Genomic DNA, 23,296 nt, shown 5'->3' with positions numbered 1-23,296 from the left:
AAATACAAGCATATAAGCATGTATAAGCATGAAATTATAAAACATCATGTGCATATAGTTGTAACTGTATGCATATGTTATGTCTCATTTAAACTCATATACATACTCATACATTTAGTATGCAATCTCAAATAAATAAATAACATAAACCGTTATGCCATGCATGTTGTCATTCATTTCTTTCATTTTCATTTTCACTCATTATATAGACAGGGGACTTGCTCCCACCGGGGACTTTCTTCCTGCTTGTCCAACCCTTTTGTTGAACGGGTGAGACTTGCTTCCACCGAAAACTTTCTCTCTACTTGTTATTCCTTTATATCTTTTTTTTTTTTTTATAGCTTTATTCACTAATGGGTAAGACTTGCTCCCGCCAGGGACTTTCTTCCTGCTCAACCAACCCTTTTGTTGAACGGGTGGGACTTACTCCCACGGGAAATTTCTCCCTCTTCATCAACCTTTATACATTATCATCTTAATTTTCTTGTTCTTTTTATTCATTCTCATTCTCATGTACATGTCTGTGATGCATTCTTTAAAATCATTATTTCCTTTACTTTCATGCTCATGCTCATGTAACATTTACATTTATTTTTAATACCATTCAACGGACATTCATCATCATTTGTAAACCAAAGCAAATAAACATAAATTATCCATCAAAGCATATCTCAACACAATTGAAATCATCGAAAGTAATCATGTAATAATATAGCATCACAACATATCATGGGCTCATGTGAAACAATCATATCATACTTTGGAAACTCATTCTTTTGTTTAGCAAGTAAAATATTCACTAAACATTAAAACATTAAACCATAAAAGCATTTAAAACCTAGTATCTTTGCTCAATAAATAATATACTTATAACTTTACGCTTGATGTCAATGAACGACTCTAACTCCAAAGCTTGCAATGCCCAACTATATTAGTACATTGCAAACACACTATTAAATACTAATCACAACTCTACTTTACTCTATACAACACAATGACACTTGAATATCACAAATGTCATCTACCCATGTTGTGACAACCTGATTCAATGCATTTTTTTTAACCCAATTATGACAATAATCTATACATACCCACCATCATCTCATCAATGAACATATCATATAAGAGATTAACACATAGCAGCATAAACATTAACTTAACAAAAACTTACATAACATATACAAAGCTAACAAATACATCTGTATCATTAAAGCTTGAACGTTGTATCCGTTACATTGCAAAGAATGACAATACAAAAATGTCACATGCAACACAAGCCATATATATATGTACCATAAAGCGCTATGAATATGATAAAAGATATACAAAAGATTGACTAAGCCATGCGTCAAACCAAAAACGGCCAGCATCCCATGATCTCTATCATAATAACCTAAGTATGTGGCTACCGGATCCTTATCCAAATCCTCGGTACCTGTAGCAACAATATCATCTAAGCGATCGTGGAATGACCACGTTCGCCCAACCATAAAACGTCATAATTCAGTTACACCAATATACATGTGTCCCGACCTCTTGAGTAGCGAAATGCCAGTATATAAGCATATCTAAGCATGAAATGTATGAAAACATCATATGCAACTAGCTGTAATGGTATACATATGCTTTGTCTCAATCAGACGCATATTCATACTGATATATCTAGCATGATAACCCTAATAATTCACAACATATTTTCCATCATAAATTATGTAAGGCATGCAGAATGTAAAGTAGTGACTCATGAAAATCTTAAGAATAACGAGATAATAATAAAAGCAAAGATGATCACTCATGATGGTCCAAGACCATCACGAGGACAATAAAAGTAAAGACAATCTCTCATGATGATTCAAGACTATCACGATACAATAAAAGTAAAGACAATTTATATCATATTTTACTTTACTTCTTTTATCTCATAAGCTTATTGGGCCATAAAATAATACAAACAAGTAAAGATAATATTTGATAAGCGCCGAATGTTGCGCATTCAAGCCCCTTAACTTGCATATGTCAATTTCTTAGCATTGTTATTTGTTTGATTTTATGTTGTTTTATTGTTTTCGGGTTTTAAATAAAGATGCAATTAATTCTATTGATTTTGGGCTTAAAGCACACTTTGAGAAGACCTAAAAGATATAGTTAAGCTTAACCAATCATAATAGAAGACCTATATGATGTGGTTAAGTTTAATCAAATCAAGGAAATGATTAAATTGAAAATTCTCCAATAAGAGTCAAAATTGGATTGGATTCAAATTTAGATTATGTACACGTCTCAGTATTTTGATCATAACTTTATGCTCAAGTCTCAGATTGCAATGAAATTGGTGGCATTGGAAAGCTAATAAATGCAAAAAATATGTCAAAAATAGCTTTATCTTAATTCTGACGTTTACTATGCCAAAATCGCCCTGCAATAAAAAACTACAAATCTAGACGAATTTGGAATCATTTTCCTACGTGGATTGAATTTTCAATCTCCTACTTGGACTAAAAGACTAAGCTCCAATTTTTCTTGGATTCTTAGGGCTAACGAGGCCTCTCTTAAAGTATGTTGTAAGCCCAAAATCAATGAAATTAATTGCATCTTTATTTAAAACCTTAAAACAATAAAATAACACAAAATCAAACAAAGAACAATGCTAAGGAATTAACATATGCAAGTTAAGGGGCTTGAATGTGCAACATTCGGCGTTTATCAATATCAATATAAAAGAATAGATGCCAAGTGACTCACATGATATTGTTTTGAAAGTTTAATGTTCAAACTCATATCTTTAAATTTTTTTGAACTTGATATGGTTGAAGTTACTCATAAGTTCTCTTAAGAATATCAAAGAGACAACTCCATGTATCAAGAGCACTTACCAAGATGATTTGAAAGAAAAACCTCCAAAATCTTCCAAGGTGGCTGTGTATGGTGTTGCTTAGATAAGGAAGTGATTTTTGAACATCAAGCTACAATATATGCTATGAATGGTGATGGAACACCCTAATCCAACAATTCTGCATAGAAGCATACTTTCTATTTCTAATATTCTCAAATGAATCTGTCACAATAATTCCATAGGTTAACAAGGGCATCTATAACCTTCAAGCATTAATCAATATTATTCAAAAATCACTCGAGTTCCATAAAAACAAGACATTTAATCTTAATACTCCCGAATAAAGTTTAAATATCTCTATTAATGCACATAAGTTCCATAAGTCACTTCATTATATTTACACCATTACATATCTATGAAAAGTTGATAAACATACATCAAGCCTATACATAAAAATAAATCACATAGGATTTTTTTTTTTTTTTCCATCTAACTAGTCACCAAAAATCTCTCCAAGATATGCAAGATTTCGCGAAGCTCCAAGATCCTCACATTTCCCTGGTATAGATACTATTAAGAGTCTTTGCTATCTTTGAAAAAATGTAAATATTATATAATGAGTAACCTCAGTAAGTAGAAATAATTAATCAAGGGAGTGATGTCGAGCCCTTTATCAATTGAAATTATGCACATAACTTAATAAAACAATTCTCACTATTTTCAAAACAAGATATGAAATATTACATTTGTAGCATTTAATAACTATGAGAATAATTTGTGTACATAAGTAACCATTCTTACTGTGAGAAATAAAATAATGCAATGATTCAAATCTATTAAAACCATATCCCAAATGTGATACACTCGTTGTCAAACGTTTTCGCCTCATTTGACTGGGTTGTGTGGTCCCCAAATTGATATTGAAACTTCTTCTCGGGCAAGAAGAAGCGACCTTCCTTGGAGTCTCTAGCCATGGGACTGCCCATATAATTTTAGAGGAATTCACCCATGACCAATTTCTATGTTGCCTCTCCCTCCAAAGCACACATATTTGCACAATCCAAAAATTTAGGATCTAAATACTCGACATCCTTATACAAGGACTTGATACGATACCGAGGTTATAAATCTCACTATGCCATAGGGAGTTTTCAAATAATAATCAAGATGCTCACAGTTAATCAGGGGTGAGCATGGGGCGGGGCGGGGGGGGGGGGGGCGGGGATTGGCTTTTTTTGCCCCCGCCCCGCAGGCGTGCGGGTTCCCCAAAGGGAACCCGCGCCCCGCGAAAAATTCCCAGCAACCGTGCGGGGCGGGTGGGCTCGGGGTGGGGATGAACGGGGCGGGGATCCCCGCGGGGATGAAGCACAACATTTTCTTCAGAAGATTCACAACAAAATCCCCAGCTAAAACGAGATCCGGCCGAAAAAATGAGCAGGTGGTCGGGATTGAGTCGGGGTGAGAGAAAGAGAGATTCGGCCGGAAACCCACACACACCGGCCGGATCTCTCTCTGTCGCAGGTGGTCAGGGTGAGAGAAAGAGAGATCCGGCCGGAAACCCACGCACACCGGCCGGATCTCTCTCTGTCGCATGTGGTTGGGTATGGGTTGGGGTGAGAGAAAGAGAGATCCAGCCAGATCTCTCTCTATCGCCGGAGGTCGGGGTTGGGTCAAGGTCGAGACTGAGAGAAAGAGAGATCCAGCAGTTCGCGACTTTGTGGGTGGTGGCCGGTGAGCGTGGGCAGCTGGATGTGGGCGTCATGGGGTGCGGCGTGGGCAGCTGGGCGTGGCCGCGTGGGCGTCGTAGCGTGGGCAGCTGGGCGACGACCAGGTAGAATTGCTCGTCCTCAAGACGCTCTTGTCGGCGGTTACCGGAGTGATGTGGGCTTACCGGCTTACTGGGCAGTGGGCAGTAAGGGGGGGCTACGGCGCAAGTAAGGTCAGGGAGTTAGAGAAGAGAGGTTAGAAGTTAGGGACCTAGGGTTTGTTTTTGTTTCTGCCGAGCGCCGCTGTCTTCCTCTTTTTTTCTTTTTTTTTTTAAATATGTGGGGCGGGTGCGGGGCGGGGCGGGGACCCGAGAAAATTCAAGGGTCCCCCCCGCAACCCGTCCCGCACCGCGCGGGGGGGCCAAAAACAGCCCCAAAACCCGCCCCATGGGTGCGGGTTTTGGGCTTTGCGGGGAGGGTTAGGGCGGTTTTTGCGGGGCGGGGTGGGTTTTGCGGGGATCTGCTCAGCCCTACAGTTAATATTAATCATTCATAAATCATATATAAGGTGCCGATGTCCACTTCTAGAAAACTCAATGTCAAATTTTATCATAAAAATAGCATCGATCGCATTAGCAATCCAATGCCTCTCCAAATCAACAATACAATTCATACTTATAAAATTTCACATATAAATTCCACAATGGAACCATTATATCAATCTCACATTATGCATTAGCATTATCAAAATATAGCTCGACTAACTATTTGCATTTACTTTGAGAATCAATGATAATTAGACATGCACATGTACATACACCCAATACAATTCATTTGAAAATCTTTACTTCTGGGCATATTATTTTCATAAAATCATTGATTAATCAGTTCTACTTACCTTATGCCTCAGCTTATGCCACTTGTTTCAAAAATAAAATAATTAATTATCAATACCTAAATAAAAAAAAAATACATATTATTTAAGCTATAAATTCTTAAAAGCCAAATTTTCACTTTAATCTTTTATCTCCATCTTTTTATCTCTCACATTTCCCAAATTTTGTCTTTTTCTTACATTTTCCATTTTCCTTTTCATTCACATTCTTATATGACCATTTCTTTTTTTTTTTTTTTCTTTTACTCTCTCTCTCTCTCTCTCTATTTAAATTTCTCTTTGTTTCACCACATAAGCTCATTCTTGCTCTTCCTTTGTTTTTCAATATTTTAAACTCTACCCATCTCTTAGGTCTTGTTTGGTTTGCAGAATAAACCTCTGGAATGAAATAATTAACTATTCCTATGGAATAGTCATTCTTATGTTTGGTAGAGATCTATTCTTTGGAATAGTTATTCCCATTGGAATACCTATTCTCTTACGAAGATGAATACCTATTCCTCTAAAAAATGAGAGGAATAGCTATTCCAATGGGAATAGACTAGATTTTCCAATAAAAAATAAAAAATAAAAAAAACCACTATTATTTTTTATTTTCTATCATTTTTTTTTCAAAAAAAAAAAGAGAGGAAAAAACGAAATCCCAACCCCCCCTTAACAGTGGCTGGCCGACCACGGTCCCCAATGGGTGGTCGGCCAGCCACATATAGCTCGCACCACCCTCGGCGCAATTTGGGGATGGCCGGCCACCTCGGATGGGCTTCAGGGGTGGGCGCGGGCCACCCCTGGAGACCACTCCGGGGGTGGTTGTAGCCACCCCTTGGCTATTTCATGGGTGGCCAACCACCCATTGTTGTGATCGACCACCCTATAGTTTTCAAATTTTATTTTATTTTATTTTTATAATTTATGTTATATATATATATATATATATATATATATATATATATATATATATATATATATATATATATATATATATATATATATATATATATAATGTAGTGTTTTTTTAGTAATTTTGATTGTATTCCAATTAATGTATATGAGTTGTTACCAAACTAAAGATTAAGAATAACCATTCCATTCCACCACATTCTATTCATAGGAATAGCTATTCCTTTTCCTAATGGAATAGTCATTCCGCAAACCAAACTAGGCCTTATACTCTAATTTTCTCTCTTCCACACTCTGTCGCTCACCCCAATTAGTAACTCAAAATCAATCTAAATAGAAACTCTACCTCAGTCTACCAAAATACCTGCCAAACCTTCCTCACAAGTCTACCCGATCACCTAAATCAAATCCCAGTGAAAAATTCAAACACCCATATTTTCTCCATAATCAAAGACACTAAATCAAACTACAATTTCTTTCCAAAACACTAAAATAATCAAATAAATTAAAGACAATGAAATTTTCACATTGGAAGAGGAAATTTCTACCTCCACCGGTTATCTTCTCTCCCTATCTTCTTCCCTTTTTTTTCTTTTTTTTTTTCCTCTTCCTCTTCTTCTTTTCTTTTATTTCTCTCCTGCGTCTCTCTCTCTCCTCTCCCTCTCTCTTCTCTTTCTTCTCTTTTTCTTTTCTCTTCTCTGTTTCATTCAGCCCCTACTCTTTTTTTTTTTTTTTGGGTAAATGTCTAATAAAATCCCTGAGTCGAAGCGCCATTTGAGTTCGATCCCTCACTTTTTGAAGTCATTATTCGGTGCTTAACTTTTTCAGGAATTTGAAACAGATCCTTCTGTCATTTTTTCATCCATTTGTCTAACTTCTGTTAGGGTGAGTTATCATTTGTCCACGTAGGCATAGACAACTCATACTAAAAACAACGCCGTTTTATTTTTCGACTTTACATGTCAGCCCCAACCTGTGCAAAATTTATTTTAAGCATAAACCTGAGGCTTGAAAACAGTCAACTCTTGGGGAAGGATGCTTAGAAAAGAAAAAAAAATTGGAAGAAGGAGAAGGCGTGGGTGGAATGGAAGCCATATCCGATCAAACCCATGCAAATAAGGTTGAGTATCGGTAATTTTTCTACACCTTAGTTTCAGTTATGGTTTCTTGCTAAAAGTTCCCCAATCTGATTGTTTAGGGTTTGCAATCACCGTCAGGGTTTGCAATTACCGCCACGGTCGTCCTCTTCAATGTTGTCACCTAGGGACGGAGCCAGAAGTTCTTATGGGCAGTGGCCAGTGGCCAAAAAAATTTTTTGGTAGGGCCAATAGACTAAATTATTATTTTTTACCTTATATATATATATATATATATATATTTTAATTTTTAATTTTTTTTCCAACCTTATAAATTTTTCCTTTAAGAAATTGGATGTGGGGGGGGGGGGGGGGGGGGGGGGGGGGGAGCATGGCCCCTGCCAGCCCCCCTCCCTCCATCCCTGGATCTATGTGAATGTATGTATAATCGGGCAATGTCGTTTTTTTAGGTGTGCTATGTATGACGCTTATTGTGTTTTTTTTTTTGGTTTGGCAGTCGGGCAATGAGCCTTTTTTTTTGGGTTTGACAAAAAGACATGTCCCCGAGGAAAGAAATTACTGCCTCAATTGCGTAATGAATTTAAATGCTTGAAAGAAGAGGTTATACAACTTAGAGCATGGAAGAGGCAGCTTACTCAAATGTTGGTGTGTTTGACAGTTGTGTTTATTGCTTTTGTGGGACTATGGTTGATGGGGTGTAAGGCCATACATTGACAGTGTATGTAATGGTAGTGTATAACGCCCGAGAAAATAGAAGATTAAATTATGATAATATATATATATATATATATATATATATTAATTGAACAAACTCAACATTTCCATTGGTGATTTTTAGTTCACGTAAGGGACTCAATTTACTTACACTTAGTTCTTAAATATTTTTTTTTTTAAAAAAGACTAAGATTAAAAATCCTTAGTAGAGAAGAAAGAACTAGACTTTACATAATAGAATTGAATAGTGCATATGGGTGATTACAACCAAGGTTTAATTTTCATTTTTAATTTTGTAGCCAATATGATTAAAAACCATGACTGCCTTATTTTAAGCAAAGCTCAGTCCATACTCGCCGTCTCTCTACAATCCCACCTGTATGTAAACCCAACCCAGTAGCTACAGGAATCAAAAGCATAGAAAAACTAAGGAAATCAAATTTTAATTAGTTAGGATCAAATCCTAGTTAGTAGGAGATAAGAGTTATTGCTCGATTCGTACCCCTCAAGTCAACAATCGGACACCTGCAAATCTCCTGTCCATTGATGGAGTTAAGCGCTGGAATCATTCTAACCCTTTTGTTTGCTATAAAAGAGAGCTTCGGGTGATGGGTTTTCATGTACACAAGCCAAGGGTCTCTCTTTCTTTGCACATCAAATTTTCTGCAGTTCTTATTTCTTAGTTTAGTGTAGAAATTAGGGGAAATTCTCTTCATTTTTCCCTGTTTCTCAATTGATTAGAACCCACAAGAAGCTGCACCTAAAACACTAACCAAATCATAGAAATAAAGAACAGACCTCATTTACTTTTCTTTTGTGTGTCCGGTTTGTGGAAGAGAAGTGAGGATAAAAAAAAAAAAAAAAAAAAAAAAAAAAAAAAAAAAAAATCAGAAGCTTTGTCTTCCCTTTGGCAAGCCATGACTTCCCCTATTTTTTGTGTCTTTTTCAGTTTTGATTTTCTTCTGCTAAACAAACTCACACTCCATCTCTTCGGTAGTCTACAGTAAATAGGAGAGAAGGGCAGCAACACAGCCTGATCTAGAAGACCCAGTAAGTTCCGTCGTGTGTGTACCGAATCAAGGAGCTTTATGATTATATATATATATATATATATATAAGTAATTGATGAACAGATAACATGTGTGAGGGTTGGGCGTCAGACATGTGTGTGTATGAGATAAAGACCTGTGTGTGAGAAAAAGATGAGATGTGGACGTGTGTGTGTGTTAAATGTGTGTCTGTGTGTAAGTGTTAAAAACGTGTATGTGAAGTGATAAAAACATGTGTAAAACTAATATATGTCCTAATAATTAATCTGTGTGTGAGAGTGATGCAGATATGTAGATGTTGCAAATGTGTGTGTGAGTTAAGACACGTGTGTTAATAATATATGCATGTGTGTTGTATATGCATGTGTGTTGTATTGGAGAAAAACGTGTGTTAGATGTGAGGTAGGCGTGTGTCTGTGTTTGTGTTACAGGTGTGTGTGTGAGTTAAAGTGATGTAGATTATTGTTATGCGTGAATATATATATATATATATATATATATATATATATATATATATATATATATATATATATATATATATATATATATATTTATATATGTGGTTGGGTTAATTTGTAATGAAGTAAAAATATTTTCAAAATGCCGTTATGTCGCCCAACTATTTTTAAATTATAGGCATTTGATATAATAATGTCGTTACTCTGCCCATTTGTTTACAAATCTATTATTAATATTATTAAAGAAGTCACTAAGCCTATTTTGTATAAAGTACATATGTTTTAGTGTTAAAACAGTTACTATGCTCAATTGTACCAAATATAGTTATGATTATTGTTATGCTCATCAATAAAAATAGGGTGATGAATAATTATGTGATTTAAATACTTGTTTAAAATAATATAGTGACTTAATGCTTGAAATATTAATAAAGACTATAATAAACCAAAGAATTAAAGTGTTAGTAATAGTATCATCAGATTTTAGATTTTATGTTAATCATTGCATAAATATGACTATGCAGTTATCTTTCTTTGGAATCTATTTTTGGAAGCAAAAACTGTAAGTATTTCTATAATACTAACTGAGAGGGATGCTGAATTTTGATAACGTCTTGTTTATAGATTTATTTATTTATTTGTTTGCGCATGTGGTTTTGCATATTTTATTTTATTTTTTTATTTTTTAATTAATGAAATTATGCAACAAAGATGGCAGAACCACTAGTGGGTATAAATCCCGTGAAAGATTAATATTGAAAAATCGGAGGTGTTCGGGGTGAACATATAAGCTATTAGTGTGAGGAGCTGGCACTCTAGAAACCTGTTAAAAGGCATGAGACTGCAACGAGATGAGTGAAAGAAAAATGATCTTTTAAGACTCGCATAAAATTATTACCATCATTGCTTTATAGATATATTTATATTAAATCTATGACTATGACTCATGACCATATATATTAATTGTATATACATATAAATATGAAGTTATATTGCATTGTGCTTTCCTTTTTAAATTAATTTATAAGCATCATGTTATTAAAAACAGTGGACTCACTTATATGTATATGGGATTGTGGTCCTATCCACAATCTTGTAGATAATTATGCAGGTGTTGAAGCTGAGGAGAATATCAGGATCTTTGTTATGATCTTGACATCTAAGGCAAACTATTGCCTCATTTTGTATGGACTACCCTAATTAGTCCTCTACCTTCCCTTATGCTTACTTTTGGTATGTTTATTATATTAAGATTAATAACAACATTAAGACAATATTTGTAAATTATTCAACGCCGCATGTGGCGTATATTATATCATTTTGTATGTAATTAATGTGTAGAACTACTCATTTTATATCAATCTGACGTATTTTTAGAAGTTCTGAAGTGTTTTGAGAATTTTAATCTAGTCTTTAAAAAAAAAAAAAGATACACGTATTTTTTCCGCTACTATTATCGCACATCTAATGTCGTAATGTCACGTAAATATTTAGTTATATTTACTTACGCCTTTTTGTAAAAAGTGGGGCATTACATAGTGCTTGTAATGTTTTTATTTGTTTGTAATGGTATCGTCAGGTTTGGAATTTTTGGATGCTTGATGGAGCGAATCTACCACTCCCATTTTGTGACTTTGGATCATTGTATAATATGTTACTCCCATTATGTGGAATGTGCATTTGAATTATTTAATTCACTTTTTTCGTGAATCTACCACTCCCATCTGGACCACATGCACCCTAAAACTAATACTCAATAAACTATTTATGTTTGTCATCAACATAAATACACCACATAATTGTTTAGGGTAACACCTAGGCAATAAGTTAATAAACAAAACTCAGGGACCACATGCATCCCAAAACAAAGACTCCATCCCTTTATATATATGTTTGTCATCAACATAAATACATTCAAAATACCAACACAAGAACAATACTAATCTATACTATAATTCCAATACATCCACAAAAATATTGTTCATACCACCAACATAATACATCTATTGTTTATCCAAAATAGCAACATTCACCTAAATAACGAGATACATAGATTGTTCATACCACTAACATAATACATCTATTGTTTATCCAAAATAGCAACATTCACCTAAATAACGAAATACATAGATTGTTCATCAAACCACAAACCATTCCACCAACCAACACGAGTGTTTAGATCATTACAAAAAAGTCAACAACAATATGTTCATTGAGTAGCCATTGTCTTGCCCCTACTTCTTCGAACACGGGTTAGCACTGGTTGGGATGACGCAGCTTCATTTTGGGATACCTAGAACATAGCAAGGAATAAGAACTTGAACAATACTAAATTTGGTAATTGAAGAATATAACTATATTAAACTTACATTTGAAGAAGTTTCAGCAGTCTTCCTCTTCTTTGGGTTCCATCTCTTTCGATTAAGGTTTAGGGGTAGATGGCAACCCTTGTAGTTGTGACCCTTACCCCCATAGTTTCTACATGTGACCACATATCCACTATGGATTATCTTGTATGGTTAGTAGGCTCATCGGGTGCCCTTCTCCTACCTTTTCTTGGACGTCCAGGCTAAACTCTATCAACTGGAGGCAAAATTTCAACATAGGCATCAACATCTGGCCACTCTTCAGACCCTAGCATAGCATGTACTTGTGGTTCGTATGCCTGCATGCATTTCTCCATCATGTAATATCCATCTAAATATTACTCAGGCCTCTATGTGTGCATGTAAATGGCAGCACAAGCATGTGCATAAGGGATACCATTGAGCTTCCATCTCCCACATGAGCATGTACCTTGATCCAAATTCACTATTCGTTGTGCGTTGAACATGTGGTCAACCTCGAACTCCAACTCATTCCGCCATCTACACATACAGTTCCTTGCTTCATCTTTGGATCTTTCCAACTTCTTCTGAATTTTGGGACATTTTGTGAGTAGCGGCTCGGACTCCGTCTCTTTTTTGCTGGAATCTTGTCATCAATTGCATCTGAATCATTTCTAGCATAGTCAAAAGTGGCTTGTCCCTAGACTTTTGATCCATGCATTGAATGTCTCCGTAAGATTATTCAAAAGCATATCACTCTTCGAATGTGTAGAAAAGGCATGTCTAGATCATAATGCAGGGTTGACATCATTAAGATACTTATAGGCACCGGTATCCATACCTGCTATCACTTTCATGTGATGCTGAAAAGCCAATGCATTTGATGCTCTTGTAGCTCCCCACAACTCATCCTTAAATGCTTTTCCTTATTATCCCTTTGACTTGAAGTTTGCATGTAGGTGACGCACATAAAACCGATGCTCAGTATGTGGCAACAAATGATTTATTGTGGGACTAAGCCCCTACACATTTGCAAAGAATTCTATCAATAAAGTCAAGAAAAACAAAAAAAAAAAAAAAACAAAAAAAAAAAGAGAGAAGAGTAAACATGACTTCCTCATTACCTTTTGTTGATCAGACATAACAGTCCACCCGTGACCTTCGCCACTTTCCACATAAATATCATCAATAAGAAGTCCTATAAACCACTCTCAAGATGCCCTTGTCTCACCCTCTGCAACAGTATACGCAATGGGGAACATATCATCATTCCCATCCTTCCCAATGGCACACAACTATTTCCCCTTTAAGGTGGCAAGCATCCAAGCATACGACTTGCCTACAACCATACTTGAAACATTTCTTGCATGCATCTAAGCATATATAAAACCTTTAGAAATAAGATCCCTCTATTTTCACGTATGCACTATTGTTGGGATTTGACCTCAATATGGCTTCACAATACTTTCTTGCATAGCAGTATTGCTCCAAATGACTACCATAGATTGCCTTTAGTGCAATCTTTTTTGCTCTCCAGCATCGGCCTACGGGAAAATCAATATTGTGATCCCTCTTCACCCTGTCTTGGAATGCGTATGGGGTCCATGTGGCATCATCCTTGAAATTAGACATATCCTTGGTGGCAAGAAACTGCACGTCATCCCTTGTATTCTTATATTGATTCCCCGCATTGATGGTCTGGTCTGAATGTTTTTATCTGTATTGATTCTTTCTTTGCTTCCAAAGATGCATGAATCCTCCAATCACAACCTTGACCTTGCTCCTTGCAAACTGCACTCACCTTCACCCTATCATTGTGTTTGTATTTGAAATCAAACCATGTTGCACAACATACCATTTTAGTGCATTTTTAAAGACACATATATTAACAAACAACAGACCCTTCTCCAACACAATTGGTATTCTCATGTCATGGTTCTCATTAAACTCCCGATACCTCCTCTTTCTTCAACTTGTAGCCGAATGTTTGACATCCCTTTTTGCTGAACAATTGATGTCAGGTAGTGAGTCTATTTTGACATAGCTAGGAGTTAGAATATGTTTAGCTTGAGATCGGAAACTATTATTAAATCCTTTCTCAGATTTTGAGGTCAGTGGATACTAGGAAGATTGTATGGAGGAATCTTACGACCAAGGTAAGTAAAAATAACACAAATGCTTGTTATTTCAATTCTTCATGACATGATTATTTTCTTACCAAACTTGCATGCTCACATGAAGTACATTTTAAGAATGACGTGAACTTCATTTTTTTTTCGATGAATAATGAAACAATAAAATATATGAGTTTTTGTAATTGCATGCATGTAAAAGACAATAGATAATTGAATTGTTTGACATTGTACATTGTGTACGGGATAACGACCATGGGCTACTATTATACAAGTTGAACCTATGGATCAATGAGATTTATTTTTATTGTTTGGCTTTAGATGTAATACTTTTTAAGTGACCGATGCACCATGTACAGATGAGGTCACAATTACGACATCATTAGTGGTGTGGATCACCCAATGTTTAAATTTAGTTGGAATATTAACGATTTCGGTATGCGTGCTTCACCGGGGCACCAGTTGTAACATCCAAGATAGTATATAATTGTTAAAAACATGAATTAGCCTAATTAAGTGAGTAATTAGGTAAAATGAGAAAAAAATAACACTTAGGAACTATCAAAGTTAGAAATTCTGGGTTGGGTGTCCGGACGGGGCACTTGTTGTGTACGGATGGGTCAGGCAATAGGGTCCTGTCCGCTTCTGTGTCTGGATGGCTTGTGAACAGATCTTCCCAAGAGTTCTAGTTTCACGCCTGTCCGGATGGGACAATTTCATGTCTGGACAGCTTTGGCTGAGAGTTTCAGTTTCATGCACGTCTAAATGGGACATTTGGGTGTCCGGACGGGTTAACTCGAGTGTTGATAGGTGTGATTTCACGCATGCATGTTCGGACGGGCAACTTAAGCTTCCGAATAGGCGTGGGTATAAAAATGCACTAAACAAGTTTTGGACCCCATCTTCCTCTCATCTCATCTGGAAATCTCCCATTCTCTTTCATACAGTTTGCTATAAACTATTGATTCTTGAAGTTTGAAGCCTCTAAACTCTAATCCGACTTCATAAACACGTTTCTAAGCACGAAATCGTTGTTTTCACTTATCAATTTGAGGTAAATCCACAAACCCTAGCTTTTTTTCCATTTATGTTGATTTTTAGGTGGTTTGGGATTAATCTCTCAATTTCTTTTAGGTATTGTGTATTGTGTGGTGTTCTAAACAAATTTCAAGCATTGGGTTTCATCTTTAGCGAGAAATCTAGGTAAGACCCAAAACCCTAGATTTTTACCAAGTATTGTAAATTGATAAATTTTGTGTCTAACCCTAAGATTATCTTATGGGTTAGTGTTATTAGTTAATGGGTTGTCAATTGGAATCCTAGAAATTCTATGATTTTTCCAAGGGTGTTGATTATTGAGAAAATCAAGAACCTAAGTGGGGTTTAAAGTTAGAAATGTGTTAAGTTAGCTTTAATGTGTCTTTACCATACATTGTACACTGGTCCATTCAGTGGAGAATTCCTTCTCAAGCCGTAAACCAAGTAGCCAATGAGAGTATTCAACTCACTGAGAAAAGATACTACATTTGGTGAGGTTTTATGATGAATAAAATGTTATATTAATCTAAATTTTCAGAGGCATTGATATTTTGAGATGATATATGCTTGAGATTGCTTTTAATACCTTCAATTATATTGAGTTATGATTTGATGATAATTTGTGAGATTTGGAATATGTTTATGGAAATGTGAACAAGTTATGTTTTTAGATGATTTCAAATTATTTGAGATTTCATGTACATTGAGAATGATATGAAAAGTACGAATTACTTAGAGTTACGTAAATGTGTGAAAGCATATATATGATGATTATGGCACGGATGCATAGCATGAACACAATCATTAATGCTGAACACAAGACCAAGAGTTCGAGTCCCTTGGTAGAGCAAGTGTAAGATTTAGGGTAGGGTTAAAGTCCCATGACATCAGAAACAAGACCGGGGGTTCGAGTCCCATGGCACACAGCAACCAGTTCAAGTGTAAAACTAGTTGGGTGAAAGTTTAATTGGCGTCAGCAACAAAAACAAGGAAAACGGATGTAAGGCAAGCATGGCGTGATGTATGACATGATTTATGATGTTTTAATGGCTAGATGTATCAGTATGCCTATGAGTTTGAATGGAACAGAATATATGCATACAGTTACAGCTAGATTGCATGGAATGTTTTATATGGAATTTCATGCTAGACTTATCAATATGCCTATGAGTTTGAATGGAACAAAACATATGTATAAAGTTATGACTAGAGTGAGTATGATATTTTGTAAGACTTCATGCATAGATGTGCTTAGATGCATGTATTTTTCAAAGATTTGAAAATAGTCGTATCTATGTATGGCTGGGTTATGATACCACTCATTTTCTGCTTAGACGTATCCATATGCTTGTATATCTCGAAGGTTGGAAAGCTTGTATATGAATATAACTAAGTCACTTGATATATGTATAATGTGCATGTTAAGTAGTAAGAATTTTCTTGTTACAAAGTGCCTGTGTTTACTGTATCAGCTACAAAACATTTTAAAAGAAAGATTCACACTAATAGTAGTTGTTACAATAAACGTAAGGTAGAAAGTAAAAGAGTTGGCTCATTGTGAAAACTTAGTGAGTTTTATTTTTCTGAGTTTGTGGACTTATATTTCTACCTATGCGAATGTGACTACCACCACGATTGTGTAGATATTGATGCTTCGGCTGTAGGTACCGCAGATGTCGATGAGGACCCTATGGCGTTGTATTTGGGATACTACGACTGAAACTCTTTGCAACATTTGTACATGTTGGACTTGTGGATAGTCCATTTTTTATAGAGACATGTTGTATATGGCTTGTGTCGCATGTGACTCCTATTTTGTATAGACATTATTTTGATGTAAGTATTATTTGATTAAGCCTTTATCAAATAGACAATTAAATGGCTCTGCTGTTGAAATTACTTTACTTTATATTTATGACAAAAGTTCCACTGCTACAGTTTTATCTATGATATATTATGCCTATGTTATGTGGTGTATTAGGATGATTTTAGCTTGTGACTATTCGTCATGCCACTGTGATGAATTATTGTTTAAAAAAAAAAATATGGGTCGTCACATCGGTGTTGTACTACGAGTCTTTCAGGACAATGCCAACCTTAACAAGAAGGGGTTAAGGGCTTAGATAGACCATATGAAGTTAAATTATGACATGTTTCTCTTAATTATCATATACTATATCTATATTGTATCATCATGTTATTTTATCATCGAAATGAGAATCTCACCTTATTATTGCTTGTGATTTGCAAAGCTTTTACTAAATAATTGAGTTCACCACATAATAACACATTATCCTTGTGTATTATACTTACTAAGTCATGGCCGTACGCCTGTATCTTTCCACCTGTAAAATATTGTTATTTTATAGTCAGCCTGCTTAGCGATGTTGGAACCGAAGGTGAAGAAACCCTTTTTGAAAAATATAAAGACTTCTAAATTATGGTGTGTGTGTGTGTGAACAACGTGTAACAAAATATCAAAAGTGCGGAATTTAAATGAGACAGATATTTTGTTGGCGAAGTAGAAAATCAATTAAGAGAAAGACCACTTCGGGGCAGTCAAACTTAGGAATTACACTATTCAGAAGACAAAGCTAGTACAAAGACAGTAACACTCAATACCTTTATGCAGCGATCGTATCTTGCACTCTGACACGTAACCCAACATGAATGCCTCCCAACCAAGTCACCTACTTGAATGGGTCTTCAATAGATTCATTTACCTTAGGGCTCCTCCCTAAGATAGACTTCACACGAACACAATAACAGCACATCGGCAACAACTAGAGAGATAGCAGATCTTCACAATATCTCCCTAAACACCCTCTCTAAGCTATAGATAATTCAATACTGAATTCTGTAAAGAATACATGCATAGAGGACTCTATTTATAGGCTTAGAAGATCTAAAACGAGTCTGTCTCTGATTTCTCTAGGCGGCATCCAGACGGAAGCATAGCTTGTTTGGATGGTCAGCTGTGCAATCGCCTTTCCATAACGCGGTTCACGCTTTTCCATATTAAGGCCATGTCCGGACGATGTTGACCTAGAGTTCGGACGGATGCAAATTGTCTGCACGTAATTTTCTTATCAAGGACTGCATCCGGATGGTGTTGCCCTATAGTCTAGATGGATGCAGACTATCTTCCCAATCCGTGTCTGTAAAGGAAAACTGGAATCTTCTTGAACTCTGAAAAGCGTCCGGACTTGTTGGCATGGCGTCCAGACGAATGCAACCTGGAACTGTTCAGAAGCTTCTCGACATTGATGGGCGTCCGGACGCATCACTGGGCCGTTCGAACGGAAAAAAAGGATCCGACTTTTTTTGAGTTGGAATCTGCACAAAATCTTCCTGGAACACTAAAATAGCCTTCTTGAAGCTTGAGACACTGAAACTTGTCATGATAAGGCTTTTTCCGTATTAGAGAAATAAATTCTAAATACTTTGAATAATCTGAAATATACATCATCCCTGTTTAAAACAACAACATTACATAATAGTGATTTTGTCAACATAATGCAGCCAACAAAACTAACAAACTCCCAATTTGGCCATTATGGGACAAAAATCACTTGACCGGTTTAAAAATACATTCACGGTCCAAAAATAAAAATACTCCCCCTTTTTGTCTCAAAAGGACAAAGGGTAAACAGAGTATAGAAAGACCACAGTTATAAAATACTCTCCCTTGATGTCTCAAAAGGACAATGATAAACAGAGTATATGAAATCCACAGACAAAAAGTTCTAAAATCTAAAAATAATAGGGATAATAGAGAAGTGTCTGCAAGTAACCCAAATAATTAGAAGTTTGTAAAACAACAGATAGAGGAAAGGAATAAACATCCTCCATGTACCAAATCCTGATGATCCACTGAAAGTAAGTGACGGAGAGAGATCCGTACATTAAACTGGATTTGTGCTACTTTGGCTTTTAGCTCCTGAAGCTGGGTACCATAGACTGAAAACCTTTAGTCACTTGAGTCTGCAAAGCCTGAAACTGATAATCTGCAGATTGAAATCCTCTAGTCAATTGGTCTGCAAGACAAATGAGAAGATTCACCACTGAACCTTTAACTATTGCAGATTTGGAGGAAGATGCTACAGAAGGCTTTGTATGAGCTGGGGGAACAAGCTCATCTAAATCCTGAGACCTTTGGAAATTAAATATATGACTTCAACAATAGTCTTTTTTTCAAAGGATCCATCTATCGGATGTTGTGTTGGAAGCCGCCGGCTGACATATTCCTTAAAAGATTTAAGCAGAAATATTTCCAAAAATACCACTACCAAGAAAGATTAGATCATGTTAGTTCCAAAAACAATGTGGTATTATTACAGCTGTTAATTGGATGCCAAAACAATTTACACAAGTAAAGCAGCAATATTCCAATCAATAAATATTCCAATATTCTAAAAAGCACAAAAACTTAAAAGAACAAACGAAGACACAGAGAATATCATGGAATGAGAAGCGATGTGCAGAGAATGCTAAAATTTCGGGAGAAATCGCGAGAAAAACACTTAACATGACATGATCTCAATTAGCGTACGGCTGGCTAAGAAAGAAAGCGGAGGAAAAATACATGTAAGGATCACGTTCGGATGTGTTACCAACTCGTCCGGACGGTTCACTGCCAGATTAGCAATCGGCAGGGCCACTTGCGTTCGGACTGTAAGCCAAGTCCGTCCGGATGCTTCACACTGAAAAGTTGAAAAATAGAGAAAAATTTGTAGAAAAATATTTTCCCTAAAGTTAGCTTCAGAATACGCATGTATAAATAACTGATAAGACAGTCAAATAGCAATTCAAAAATGTGCAAAGATATAATTGAGAGTTAAATATTCAATAAGCACAAATTTCCCTGCAGATAGAAATTTTAAATAGATTTCTCAATTCATGCAATGCGTGTGTGTGTGAAAGGTTTCTCAATAAGGTATGAAGCTCGCTGATATGATTTAAAACAACTGAATTTTCTAAACAAGAGAGAAAATCAATGTTAGATCAGTCAAAAGTCAAACCATATTTTACTAGGGCCTAGTCACCCTCATCTGATACACTCCCCCCCTAAGATGCAACACTTTTCTTTTACTTAGTCCTTTAGTGATTGTCTATTTTCGTAATGATTTGGTCACTGACTGTTTCTTTATGGACAAGTTTAAAAACAGATTTATAGCACAATAAGCAGTGGATCTTATCAAATATCCATATATACTGAAATTTAAATGCTTTTTATCACTTGGTGCTGCAGCCTAGAAAGAATGCCAGAATTTATGGGTTCTAGGTTCAACTAGCGAGTTGGTCAATTTGACAATCTTAGGCAATAAAAAAAATCTCTCATCAGAATTTTCAGAAGCTCAAAAATCAGAGTGTAAAAAAAATGTACCTTGGGGGAGCTTTGGATAGTGTATAAGTTTTTCATCGCATGAGAAAAGCAACTATCTAGCATTAAGATACAACATGAAAACTTAGCAGATATCAGACATAAACTCTCAATCGTATATAAGCATATTCAATTAATGCACAATGAACTGAGATATCAGGCAAAAAGACATGCAATATCTGAAAAGCTATCAAAAGAAAAAGAAAAAAAAAAAAAAAAAATCTGCATCTTCTACTCCTTTTTTTTTTTTTTTTTCTTTTTTTTTTTTTAATGTTGAAAAAACAGAAAAACAACAAAGACATGCTGTGAGGAAAAGAAACAATATATAGTCCTAGCATGTGAGGTAAAATCAAACCTGTCCTCAAGGAGAGAGGTTTAGAAATACCAAGACAGAAAAGCAGCCGCTCAACGTACTTTATCTGTCATCCCCAAAAAATATTTGCGGAAGTTTCTCAAGAAAACAAGAGAAAATATGGGGATAGAATAAATGGTTCCTCAGATAGAATGCAAGGCATGAATAAAATATGACATGATAAATAATGCAATGCAAACGTACCTGACATGTACTAGGATTTAGGAACCAAAATCCTAGGCATGGTGAGACTGCACCTCTACTAGGTGAGTCGATTCCCCCTCAAGGGGTGAATGGTCTCATCATTCCTTACCCATACCTTCTTTAGCTAAGAAGTAGGGTTCTAAGCCATGTCCAATTTGTCCAAACTGACTAGGACATTCTTTATCATGTAGACAAAGCTCTTCATAGATCTGAATTTCCTTGGGTTTGTGAGGCTTCTCTCTGAAGTATTTGGCCTTGATGTCTCCATTCTTGCCATTGTGACGGCATGAGGGAGAACCCCTTTGAGGGTATTGCCACTTTTGCCGATAAGCATGATGAAGCTTGGAAGGTTTAGAGTTAAACTTACATGTCTTTGGCTCTTGTTTCTTGATCCGAGGCTTCTGATGCCGAATCTAATGACAGTGTGGCCTGATGTGTCCTATGACACCACAGTGATGGCAGGTAGGCTGACTTTGTCTGCTAAAATTCTTATTGACATGCTTTACAATTTGAGGGTTAGCATTCTTACACAAAATAAAGTTCTTACATTCTTGAAATAAATGTCTCCTATGGGGGCGGGACATATTTATCAGAAGAAGTATTCTCAATTTTGCCTTTTTTAGGAGCAACCTGCTTAGTCCAAAGCCTATGGGATTACAACAAATAACAATTTGGTCTAATATGACCAACTTTCCCACAATTATGACAAGTAGGAATAAATTTACATTGTGTTCTTGATTCCTTGGACTTAGGCTTCACACAGTTATTCAAGCAAGAATTTTCAACATTATTTAAACAAGCTGTATCTACTATCATAGGCTTAATAACAACATAATCTAATTCGAAATCAGAAGCATTTGAAGTAGAAGCACTCAAATCATCAACAATTAAGTCAGGCTTGTTAGAAATATCTGTATGAATACTAAGCATGCCTTTTAAATTATCACTAGAAATTTTTTCCAAGAGATCTTCAAATTTTTTTTAATTTATTCTCAAGTGTATCAATAGTGTTAAATAGCATGGTATTCTCAGATTTCAAAGAGTTAATTAAAGCATGTGATTTAGACAGTTTAATTATTAAAGACTATTTTTCTTGCTTAACCTTTTTGAGCTCTTTATTGGAATTTTTAGAAATTTTACTCAATTTAAAAAAATCCTCAAGAAGCTCATTATCAGAATTCTCTTCAGATAACATAGAAGAATTCATGATAAAAGAAGTCACAAAAATATGGATCACACTAAGGAAATTAATCCAAACACGAGTGTACCTGCCCTGATACCAATTGAAAAATATAAAGACTTCTAAATTACGGTGTGTGTGTGTGTGTGTGAACAATGTGTAACAAAATATCAAAAGTGCGGAATTTAAATGAGACAGATATTTTGTAAGCAAAGTAGAAACTCAATTAAGAGAAAAACCACTCCAGGGTAGCCAAACTCAGGAATTCCACTATTCAGAAGATAAAGCTAGTACAAAGACAGTAACACTCACATACCCTTATGCAGAGATCATATCTTACACTCTGACACGTAACCCAATGTGCATGCCTCCCAACCAAGTCACCTACTTGAAGGGTTCTTCAATAAATTCCTTTACCTTAGGGCTCCTCTCTAAGATAGACTTCACACGAACACAATAACAGTACATCGACAACTGCTAGAGAGCTAGTAGATCTTCACAATATCTCCCTAAACACCATCTCTAAGCTATAGAAAATTCAATACCGAATTCTATAAAGAATACATGCCTATAGACCTCTATTTATAGGCTTAGAAGACCTAAAATGAGTCTGTCTCTGATTTCTCTAGGCGGCATCCGAACGGAAGCATAGCGCATCTGGACGGTCAGCTGTGCAACCTCTTTTCCATAATGCGCTTCATGCTTTTCCATTAAGGCAGTGTTCGGACGATGTTTCCCTAGAGTCCGGATGGTTGCAAATTGTCTGCATGTAATTTCCTTATCAAGGACTATGTCCGGACAGTGTTGCCTTGCCGTCCTAATTTTCTTATCAAGGACTGAGTCCAAACAATGTTGCCCTGTCGTCCGGACGGATGTAAACTGTCTTCCCAATTTGTGTCTGTAAAGGAAAACTGGAATCTTCTTGAACTCTGAAGAGCATCCGGATGTGTTGCCATGACGTCTGGACGGGTGCAGCCTGAAACTGTTCAGAAGCTTCTCGACACTGATGGCGTCCGGACGCATCACTGGGC

The sequence above is a fragment of the Alnus glutinosa genome, chromosome 6, assembly GCF_958979055.1.
Source record: "Alnus glutinosa chromosome 6, dhAlnGlut1.1, whole genome shotgun sequence".
NCBI lineage: Eukaryota > Viridiplantae > Streptophyta > Magnoliopsida > Fagales > Betulaceae > Alnus > Alnus glutinosa.
The sequence above is the reverse complement of the archived record's forward strand: the minus strand, read 5'-3'. Positions refer to the sequence as shown.